At 36.1% G+C, this 12,288-nt stretch overlaps 1 long non-coding RNA gene across 1 annotated transcript; it reads right to left on the bottom strand.

The window, feature by feature from the left end:
* Positions 1–7,867: 7,867 nt before the first annotated feature.
* LOC115921862 lies at positions 7,868–11,375 on the bottom strand. The gene is made up of 4 exons (XR_004063134.1): positions 11,339–11,375; positions 9,749–9,865; positions 8,681–8,886; positions 7,868–8,094 (listed from the first exon to the last, which is right to left on the bottom strand). It is a non-coding gene; the product is annotated as an uncharacterized LOC115921862 (long non-coding RNA).
* Positions 11,376–12,288: the final 913 nt, after the last annotated feature.

The following is a 12,288-nucleotide window of genomic DNA, read 5'->3' as shown; positions in this document are numbered from 1 at the left end:
ACCTTGTGTGCTGGTAAGCCGAATCCGATGATCGGGGTAATATTATGTTCTGCGCCTAGAAACAAATTATTATGCGCATTATAAATGTGAGCTATTATTATTATTATTTATTATTGGTTTAACATATTTTTTTTGGAGTATGTATTCGAGATTTCTTTCTTGAAATGGAATATACGAGGATTAATTGAATGTATGTTCAGAAGAATATAACTTTCTTTATATCAAAAATGTAATGACCGAATTATAAAGGTTATTTGGAGAGTACGAATTGCCTAAAACAAGCAGTTCTTTCTAACAAGTTATTTGAGAAAAATGTAAATAAAACCCAAAACAAAGTACACCCAAATAAGGAGCCTGTATCACAAACTTGAATATTTAGTACTTAACAGTTACAGATTACTGTATTTCCCACAATTATCCTACACACTACAAATAATGTATTCTTAATTTCAGACACACTGTCTGTTACTACGATATAAGGATTTGTTTTTCAAAATTTGTTTATGTATGTTTTTCTTGATGACTTGATTTTTTATTTTATTTTTTTTATTTTTTTACTTGCTGAAGTTACATTTACATTTGAAATTGAATATGTATTCTTTCTGGTATAGGCCTACCATGTTTACTATTTACCATGTAATAATGTTTTCATGTATAGTATGTTTTTATATGTATTTTTATGTTATGCAGGGCCCCCAAGTATAACAGTATTTTTAACTACTGATGGGGCTACCCTGTTGAAATAAAACGAAATAAATAAATAAATATTGGCAGTATTCGTAAAAATAACCAAATGGTAAAACTCGAAAATGCTAGAATAAAGTAAAAACAATGTAAATTATCTCATTGAATTTTTTGAGACGATGGCTGCCAATTAGTTTTTTAGTTCGGTTAATATGGCAATTAAGAAAAGAATTTTTCTGTGGTATGAATGTGGTTTAGCCAAATACTGGGTATCTTTTCTTATCAGCAACAGTCAGGATGTTTCACGTACTTAGAGGGCCGCTTTTCTTCTAAAATGAAAAATGTATTTGTTTGCATTTAAAGATAAACTTTAGTACTGGTAATGCGATTGCATTGTGAAAGAAAAGGTGTGGAAAGGATCAGAAACAGTTGATCATGTAGCATGTAAGTATTGGTGTGCACTGCAAGGTTCTGGAGTCATCAAAATCATAATAAATTTGACCGAGTCTTGGTAAAGTAACAAGCACATACACAGAAAGCTATGTATGGGACAACAAGCATGGTGTCGGGGTTGGTACTACCTTGATTCCTTGTCTTTCTATGCTCATTACTCAGCCAGTATACATTTTCTTCCAAAATTGTTTGGCACATGTCATTTATTTGTAATCTTGAACATTCAGTGTAAGTTTCGTTTGATTCTGTGAGAAATAATTTTCTTTTTTTTACCAGTACTCAACCTTCTCTTTAATGTACTTTGCTTCTCTGTAAACAAATTTGTAATATACATGCAGTAGTATTTGTTTTAATGCGTTTCATTTTGTCATTTCCTTTTCCTGTCAAGATCTTTACAAAAAATTAAAAAATATTTTGTATGTGAAATAAAATATAACGACTGCTGAATTAACAGATTTTCTGCTCAACTTGCGAAAGAAAGCTTACATTATTACGCTTTGTAATATTAAGTTGTAATCTAATGTCGGTGGTGCAGTGATGGGATTGTTCACGGTGGCCACTTGCTTCTCCAAAGCAATGTGCAAATTCATAAATAATAAATAGCGTTAATATTTTACAAAAAAGGGAATGGTTATTCAACAAATTTGATTTTATTGTATGATACTATTTCTCATCATAGTCAAATCTCTATAAGGAATAGTTATGATAAGCCATTTTTCCCCGGGGAGGTAAGTCCAGTGCTACATGTTCAATGTATCTATATTAAAATCAAGTTAATGAATAAATAATTATTTAAACAGCAGTGATTTGATGAAATGTTAATAATTCAAGATGAATTTTTAATTCTGTATCCTTTATCAATATATTTAATGGCCCATTGTTATACGAATTTAGCTGCTTTATCGATTAACAGGCAAATATCGTCTGGATTTGTCCTCAACAAGGTGGATTTCTTAAAGATAGTAAGGACTCTAAGGAGTATGAAAGTGTTTATATTCATCATTTGGAAAACGTCTCAAAACAACAGAAAATTATGCATGATCAAGAAAACCGAGTCTTCCATTTTCACAATAAAATTGTGAGTGTCTAACTTTAGATAATTCTCGCTACACTCGATGCAGCGCATGTAGATGTAGAGTTTGTTGAGTTCGTGCTGTGGGTTAAATTGGCTTATGGTTGGTGTCGGTAAAGATACGCACTCCATGCAGCAAAGCATAGAGAGTCAATGCTAATACGTTTTGACCTTTAGCGCTGCACTACGTGCTAATAAGCAGCAATTACATACATGAATAGTCAATACACAGATAACACACACATGTACACACATGTAGACGATGTGGCTGTAAGCAAGTTTGGCAGTAGATCGACTCACTTTCTAACATCGGTGAGTTGAAAAATTGTATTTTACTGCTATTTAGGTTTCATCAATTGTCACTAAAGTACCAATTTTGAGTGAAATCAGTTAGGTTTTGTACAGTGGTGTTTGAAATGTTGAGAATCAATAGAACAGGTTTTAATACACAGCCAGGATAATAATGAAGCTATGTGTGGAGGATACGTATAATGCTAGAACTTTTCCGCATATAAATTTGTATAAAACTTCCTAACCATCGCTAAAATTATGTTCCTATCATATTCAACACATTCATTTTCATCATACAATTCCCTTACCACTGTTTTCTTCTTGACTTTAGTAGTTGCTCGAAATGTTCCTCGTTCTTTTCCCCTTCCTCGTACCACGCAACTCGTGACCTAATCTTTATTTCTTCTATACACCCTAACACAGACACACACCCATATGACGACAGTTAAGAGAGAAATAAAATATAGATGAGATATAGTACAATATCAGGGAAAGAATACGTTGAGAGAAAGAGAAAGGGAAAGGGAGAGAGGGGGGGGGGGGGAGTCAGTATTCCAGAAGAAAATAATTAGAATGAGTAGGCATGGTAGAGAAATGAATTCAGATGGTGAAAAGAAAAGAGAAAGAGAGAATTTCAGTAGGAGTGGAGAGAGCTCGTGAGATAGGAGAAGAAAATCAGAATTGAATAATATATTTATATATATCTACTTAGCACGCATTCATATTGGTAAGATAATCTTTTTATAGGAAATTTGAATTTTGAAAGAGTTGAGCTTTGCTGAATACTTTGATCCAGGCTGTACCACAACTTGATATATTTTACACAGAATGAGTTTGAGGCCATGGAAGTGGAAGCCTTAGGTTGATGAAATAATTTACATTGACGAGTGTTGTTATTATATACAGATGAATTAAGGGTGAACATATTTTCAAACATTTTTGGTAAACATCCAGATTGGTATTTATACATAAAAATAAGAGAGTTCATAGAAATTAATTCAAAGATTGGTAAAATGTTTATTTTGTTAAATAATGACATACTCGGACAGTAATATGGGGATGACGAAATAAGTCTAATTGCTTTTTTTCTGAAGTATTATTAATCTAGAAAGATGTCTTTTAAAAGTATCCCCCCCCCCATACTGAGTTACAGTATGTTAGGTGAGGCAAGATTAAACTATAATATAAAGTGACGAGTATGTTTTGTGGTGATATAAATTTGAGCCTTGATATGATTCCTATACATCTTGATACTTTTGTACCAATACTACTAATATGTGGTTTCCAAGAGAGAAATTCGAATATTATATATGACGTTGAGAATGCGAGCAAATGAGAATGTGACGATGTTACGCTGAATGATGTTGATACGCTGAATGATGATAAGTTAGAGGGTGAGAGATAGGGGTGAAGAGAAATTAAGGAATGACAGAGGAATAGTAAGAGAGATGGAGGAAGAGGTAGAGAGAGAGGGGGTGGGAGATGGAGAAACAGAGAGGGGATGAGAGAGATAGAGAAAGAGAGCGGGACGGAGATAGAGGGAGCGCAAGAGAGAGATATATACCCTTATAAAAAGAACCATGGTAACCATGGTTTTATATATAGAGAGAGAGATATGAGCAAGGAATGAAGATATAAGGGAGGTTTGGGGAGGGGGTACTGTGAGTAATCATTTGATCACTACTTGACAGTTTACTGACCTACACGCCACCGATACTTTAATCCAAACCAACAGATATTTGATTTAGCGCCTTTTCCTTGCAGTTACAAAGCGCTGCACTCACGATCCACCCGTTCTCCCTATTTTCCTCCTTCTCTGCTCTCTCTCTTTCTTTCTTTCTCTCTCTCTCTTTCTTTCTCTCTCTCTCTCTCTCTCTCTTTTTTCTTCATTATTTCTCTATCTTTCCCCATCTTTCACTCTTTCTTAACCCTACTATATTACGTGTGTGGGTATACGCCTGTGTGTGCTTTAGTGTGTGTATGAGTATTTCTGTCTGTGTATTGCCGGTGGGGGGGGGGGGGGTCTGTGGAAAGCGTTGGAGGAGCAAGTGACCACCATGAACAGACCCTTCATAGTCACTGCACCACCGACATTAGATTACAACTTAATATTACAAAGCGTAATCATTTAAGCTTTCTTTCGCAAGTTGAGCAGAAAGTATGTTGATTCAGCCATCATTAACTTTTATTTCGCATACAAAATATATGTACAATGTTTGTAAAGACTTGACAGGAAAAGGAAACGACAGCAATGAAACGCATTAAAACAAACAACTACTACATGTATATTACACAATTATTTACAGAGAAGCAAAGTACATTAAATGTAAACAAATACGTAATTCATTTTAGAATAAAAGCGGCCCTATAAGTTCATGAAAAATCCTAACTGTTGTTGATAAGAAAAGAGACCCAGTGTTTGGCTATTAAACAAACAAAAAACATTCAAACCACAGCAAAATACTTTTCTCAATTGCCATATTTAACAAACTAACTAACTTATTGGCAGCCATCGTCTCAAGAAATTCAATGATTTAATCTGCATTGTTTCTACTTTATTCTAGCATTCGTTTTTTTACCATTTTGTTTATTTCTACGAATTCAATTCAATTTATTTCCACTTTAAAAATATTTACCAATCAATAACATATACATATGAATAATAGTGGCGGGATCATGACAAGCACTAAATTGGCTTATTGAAAATGACCCCTTAACAAGTATATACATAACATATTTATACATTGTAAGAAAATATCAAAAAAATTATAACAGGAAAAATATATAAGAGAAATACTGCCAATACTCTTTATATACCCCGTATAATTCAGTCACTATATTTTTTTTTTATAAAGAATGTTATACTCTTCTGAACATACATACATTCAATAAGTCCTCTTACATTTCGTTTTAAGAAAGAAATTCCGAATACATACTAAATAAATTATAATAATAGCTCACATTTATGATGCGGATACTACTTTGCTTCTAGGCGCAGTACCATATTATTACCGGGAATCTGATTTAGGCTTACCCGCACACAAGGTATGCACATTCTCCACTCCCCGTGAAGAAATCCAGCCAGTCGCCATTTTACAAGCGCCACTTGCTCATCCAACCATAATTATAAACTTTTGCATCCTACTGGGTACCCATTTAACACCTGGGCGGAGAGTGACAAATGAAGCTTAATGTCTTGCTAAAGGAAATTAGGGCCGTGTCGGGGTTCGAACCACGACCTTCAAATTCCAAGTCAAGTGCTTAAACCACTCGACTACGACACTTCTACAATGATATAACTCAACTTGTAATTCTAGGATATCATTAAAATAACAACCTCAAGATGCAACTGATGAGTACATTTCTAGACAAATCAAATTTTGAAATGCGAGTTAAGAAATATATCTACAAGTATTCCGTTTAATCATTGGCACCGATAGATCAAAGCAGTCTACATACCTCACTCATCTCTTATCTCTTGAAGCTTCGGACTACTCAATATGTTGTTGTCATGTTCTCAATTCAATGGGCTATCCTAGAATAGACAATAGTTTGTAATCCCCCACCTTAGCACACGTTCATAATATAATTGCATGCTTCAATACATATATACAATACCTCATCATTGCTTTTGTCTTCCTGGTGATGCTATACAGCATGTCTGACATAGCAACTTGTATGTTGCTATTGTATTACGTATTGTAACAGGTGGTCGACTTCGGAAAAGATACATACCACTTTCTCAAGTTAGCACATTGGTGACTGACAGATGATGTCACAAGGGGAATGAAATCTGGAGGTTTTGGGGGTGGAGCTTAGCAAGTTTGAAAAAAATATTTAAAATCTATGAAACAAATTCAGAAGTTTACATATCAAAATATGAGATGTATGCAGGACTGCACACCAACAGGAATACACTCGTATTTCGATTTCATGGGCCCTTTATAAGGGCTAGGGCTACCCCTCATGACTGCTTCCTGTTCGGATTAATCCTACAAATCTGGTGGGCCAGGTACAGGTGGAGGAGGCCTGTCTGGCATGCTCATGTTTACCTGCCCCCTGTTTTCTGGGTCCATATACACTCCTACGTTGGGTTCATCAGCCACTGCCTCGGGGTCGGGTGGGTTTACCTTTGGGGCTTGCCGTTGACGACGTGAATTAGTCATCACTGCCATAGCTCTCCCGACTGCGAACATGAGAGCGGATACGTCCGGCTCACTCGGCGAAGACTGATTCCTCCTCTTGGCACTAGATGAGTCAAAATGAAAGTACCAAGATCAACCATTTCAATCTTTAATTCAAGTTTCTTTCAGTGAAGCGCATCATTTTTACTATCACTTTTTAAATGAGCCGTGTCAGAACATTCATGTATATTCTTCAAATTTTAAATTTGTATTTAGTATTTATTGTCCATTTCTGGATGAACTTAAATTTGGCAAAGTTCTGAAAATGGAAGAAGAGGCTGTTGCTAAAACAAAAAAAATGATCCAAATAGCAGAATTTGATTGATTAAGTGATTGGTTCATTAATTTAATAGTATCCTATCTCTTGTAAATTAGGAGAGAGAGAGAGAGAGAGAGAAAAGACAACTGTGAAATGAATAAACAAGTTACATCATTACAGAGGTAAATTACTGTAAAAAAGATGTTGATGTATTTCCCTAGGTACTTACCAACTTATAATGAGAATGAGAATGATAAGTGCCGTGAATCCTGCTAAACCACCAAGTGCAGCTGTTAATACATTCACTTTTCCTGCAGAATTGATGAAATGAAATTTTGGCTTATTTTTCATCAGGATGGTTTGAATAATTTAGATAAGAGTTCTATGACACATCCAAAATCATTTACGCGTGTGATAGTCTCTGACACCTTCATCAGACAAGTACTGACAGACTGAAGCAATAGCTGCCAATTTCCAATAGCCAAAGGATAAACCATTCAGAATTGCCTTTCAATTGAAGTTGGACAAGGCAACTTCTTCAAGATGTCTGCCTTAAATCAAGCCTTAACCCAGTGCTTGTTTATATGATGCTAACAATAAATACTGTTACCTGAATAAGAACCATTTCTTGTTATACTTCTCATAAAATCATGATTTATCAAGCTCCATTTCATGAACCTTTTCTACCTCTGATATATATATATATATATATATATATATATATATATAAACGTTTTTTTTTTTAATGAGCTTTCATACATAGCAGTGCTTGCATACATATCAATTGAATAGCACTGGAAACTACAGCACACATTTTGGTAAAATAACAAGTGTGATAGTGTATAAACATGTGACTATGTTCGAGCAATGATTAGGGTCTAGGAGTGAGTTATATACAAAAAAATAATGCCACACTTGCCTCGACACTTGACTGGAACACATGATCTCATCACACTTTCGTCTGAACCAGGAGCCGGTGAAATAAAGAAAGGCGGGTCAGATGATGGGTTTCGTGAGAGGATGGCGCACACGTACTGGACGTCTCTGCATACCGCTAAAGTCAGGTTAAGAGTTCCGGAGAGTTCCTCCAGCGTGGTTGGAACACCAGGCGAAACAATGCCCGTTCTTGACTGAAAGGGAGTCAGGACCACCTGACAATATATCATACAGTATTAATAATACAGATAACACAAATGATGACAATTTACAACCGATCAAAACGCCTACAATGCTAGTATTACCCGAGTTACTGGACTTCATTACTATTCCGCACATTACAGGAACATTCCACCTAGCCGCCTTTTTTTGATAATCTGATCACACTGACCTATGTATCCTATTGGATACCCATTAGCATCTACATATGCCTTGCTCAAGGACAATAACATCATGTTCATGGAGCTACTGAGATATAGTAGGTTCTTTTTAATTGACTTTCAATTCAACGGTTGAGGGTTCATACTAACGTCATTCGGCGAGACATCAATCTGCATTAGCCACTAGTCTCCACATACCAAAGTATAAATGGGCGCTGTGTAATAGCAAGGGGAGGTGAGATAAAAGCAAATGTGCTTCACAAAGGTCCCTACATTATACAGCATTATCTTTCTTGGTGAAGACACAGATATGTAAAGCGCAGTATACTTGTATCGTCTCTATTTTGTTGTATATTTTTGGAAACGTAGTTTTCATCAATATGTGTAAACGGTTCTTCGTGATGATGAAACGTAAACTTACCGATGAGCTGGGAGAAGAAACACCGTTTCCTGATATGTCACTTGTGCTGTAATAGAAACTGACTGCCCACAAGTTGTTTCCTATCACACTGCCACCCTCTGGATTAGTGCCGATGTTGAGGTCAAAGGTCACCTGATGTTGGTTCCTTCGTTCCACGATGGGGTTGCCGCTGGTTATGAAGATGGACGTGCCTGTGACTTCAACACCTGGTGTGGACATGAACAAGAGTCAAAGATTTTTTTCAAATGCTTTATAATTCTGCCTGGACTTCGTCATAAAGGAATATAAACACATATGGATGAAAGTTTTGCATACGGCCTAATACCATTTGCGGAATATGCATATATCGGGCCCATGTAATACAACAATAATCCTAGCAAAATATCATGCCATAATGTTTTTGTAGTCCATACATATTTCTGTGCGCAGTGCATGTGACTTTCAGCAAGATTGAATTTTAGATGATTTCAAACCCTAATAGCATACACAAATTATTATGTGCCGCATGATAACCTTTTCCAATTGCTTCTAGAGAGTGTTTATCTCAGTGTACTTGCTTGACCAGAACTCGTCATTATCCTTAAAGGGATAGTTGAGTTCTGTTGCAGAGGGCGCTACACAAAATAATTTGTTGTGAGATAATAAAAAACTGAGAGTCAAATTTGAAAGAACATAAACTTTAAATGACAAAATCATCTATGTTTGATCAAAATCGGTTCAGAGACGGCTGAAATATCCATAAATATAACGATTTCTATTTGTGTACCACCACAAATATTCGATAAATTGAAATAGAACTCAACTATCCCTTTAAATGAAGCCAGTTGAATGCGGTTCGAGTCCCGCCGCCGCACTAATGTCCTTTGGCAAGACCTTGATCTACATTTTCCACACTCAACCCAGGTGAAGTAAATGGGAACCTGGTAGAAAATTATTACTTGAAATGCTAGAGCGCCGTATGGCAGCCGTGCTAAAGCCAGGTAATAATCGGGAGTGCCAGGAGGGTCAAATCTGATTGACATGAGCGCTATACAAGAACCCATTATTATTTATTTATTTATTTATTACCTCGTTCACAAAACTCTTCACCGTCCTGCACTGAGCAAATTTGGCAGGTATAGCTAATTCCGCTAGGTAGGCAGGTGGCACCGTTTCGACACGGTTCGTTGATGCAAGGGTTGGAGTCTAAAAAGATAAGAGAAATAGAACTCATGGCATATAAGGGTGGCAAAAGATAGTACCTGTGACAACTATAGTTATTTCTCAAGTCTTTGATACGGGTTACCAGTATTACAGAATTGAAATTCACTGATCTGAGAATTTTTCGAAGTTCTTTCTTTCTTTCTTCCATGTTTTCAACCATATTTTGATGAAATCTAATGCTTTTATATCAGGATTATATAATAGTGTATATGTTTTGTTTCCATTTTGAAAGAGCCCCCAGAGCAAGTTGTACAGCAATATTAAACAAATTAAGCTGTATTACACATTTTGGTGACTCAAATACAGATTTGGATTCAAGAGATATATATTTCCTCCTCGTGCCTTCATATTATAAATATGAACTACAATTGCTTAATGGCATCGTTTAACAATGTTAAATCTGAGATGCATGGCCCTACGACCATTTTATCAGTGTTTGTGATACGGTGTAATATTAAACCCCTAAACAAAATTGCGCTCAAAAAAAGATCATGAGGTTGCTCAAAAAAGTAAAATTTCTTTGAGTGACCTGTTTTATCACACTCGTTTTTCCCAATAAACGGTAGTGTATAACAACCGTTAGGAAAATGACAAATGAAATTTCGATTTCAAATCATAATTTTCGTGATAATCAGACAGGCGATCGGCTTGTAAAAGTCATGGGATTCCTGACTTACATAAAGGTGTATAGGCTAATCATGATTGCAGCATAAGCTAAATCCAGGATTTTGTTTCAGAATCTGAGGCAATGTTACCGAGTCACTTTAAAAATGAGGGCCTCATGTTTATGCCACATGTTTGTGTAGTCCTATATACAGCTTTATGTGTACAGCGCTTGTTACTTTTACCAAGACCGGGCCACAGCCTTGCAGTTCACAACAATACTTCAAATATATGCTACATACATGGTTAACTTTTTCTGATCGGTTCCACACCGTTTCTGCCACAATGCAATTCCATGACCAGAAATCAACTTTATCTTTAATACCTCTATCAATTTGAAATATGAAGGGGCCCATGGTGTAAGCAATTCTTGTAGGCCCCAACGGGTAGTTAATTTTATAACAGTGTTTCAAAATAGAGGGAACGAATCACAGTAATAGAATTAGATTTTGTACAATGTTAGGGTCACTTTCACTATCATAATGTAACAAATTTACATCACTTTAATAAATTCGCATTACTTGTAGAAACTTGCATTACCTATATAAATCTTCATTACCTTTACGCTTTAGTAGCACACGCATCCCGCATAGACACGCCTACACAGTATACATACTCGACCCACACTCACACACTTTCTAAAATGCTCTGCGGCTCCTGAGTCCGTCTATAAAGAAACTTTCACATTTCCATTTAGTTCATAAACCTATACTTTACATATCGATAACTACTGTAAATACGTTTTTGAGTACCTAATTCAAATACAAATATACACAATTAAAAAAACCTCACCGATGCTATAAGTTATGTTGAACCCTTTGCTTGTAATAGAATGATCTGGTGTCCACCCAAATGTCATCTGGTTGGTATCATAACTGTAAGTCCCAAGTCGGGTCTCATTGCCGTTGAAGCCAAAATTACTAGGATCGCTGATATCAAAATCTGGGCCTGTTGTATAAAAGAGGTCGTCCTTATATAATTCACTCATGAAGGAATTCAAGTGTATGAAGATAGTGGTAGCTGTGGGGATCCGTATCGAGTATATGCAGAGCTCGTTGTCTCGAGCCCGATCCGGCCAATTGGGGGAGGTAAGGAGACCTGTGGTGCCAGTGTATGTCCGACTGCAAGTAACGGGACTAGGGCCAGGTGTCGGTATACCTGCCATCGTTTATCGGGTGAGAAAAGGTTAAGATAATGTTAACATGTATACGACCGTAACTTCCCCAGGCAATGTCCATGTACGTCAGCTTTCGAAATTTCGACGGAAATGGGAGAACATTAAATGACACTCAAAGAAGGGCATTGAATATGCACTTTGGTTCATTTTTCAAAAGGATGTTGTGATCGTGGTAATTCCAGTTTACTAATAATAATGATAACAAACCGTTCTTGTAAAGTGCATATTGCATTTCATAAATAAGTCCCTAATGCGCTTTCAAGAGAGTTTGGATATTATTATCCTAACTTTAACAATGATATGTTCAAATTTGAGTATGATTTTTATTCAGAAGCCTATGGTAGAGGCGTATTTAGGTATTTAGCAATCTTCAAAACAGCCTTGCCCCCCCCCCTTTAGATCTGCATTGTCACGCGTCATGTAGACAAAAGAACAAACTTATTCTTATTGTTGGCATTCATATTGAGGCCTTAATTAGGAATTTGCACGAAGTCAACTGGAGGGATGTATATGCTGCAGAAGATCCAAACGATAGTTATAATATTTTTCAAAATAAATTTCATGC

The sequence above is a fragment of the Strongylocentrotus purpuratus genome, unplaced genomic scaffold (assembly GCF_000002235.5).
Source record: "Strongylocentrotus purpuratus isolate Spur 01 unplaced genomic scaffold, Spur_5.0 spur5_scaffold_10, whole genome shotgun sequence".
In the NCBI taxonomy this organism is placed as follows: domain Eukaryota; kingdom Metazoa; phylum Echinodermata; class Echinoidea; order Camarodonta; family Strongylocentrotidae; genus Strongylocentrotus; species Strongylocentrotus purpuratus.
This window is presented reverse-complemented; position numbering and strand designations above follow the sequence as displayed.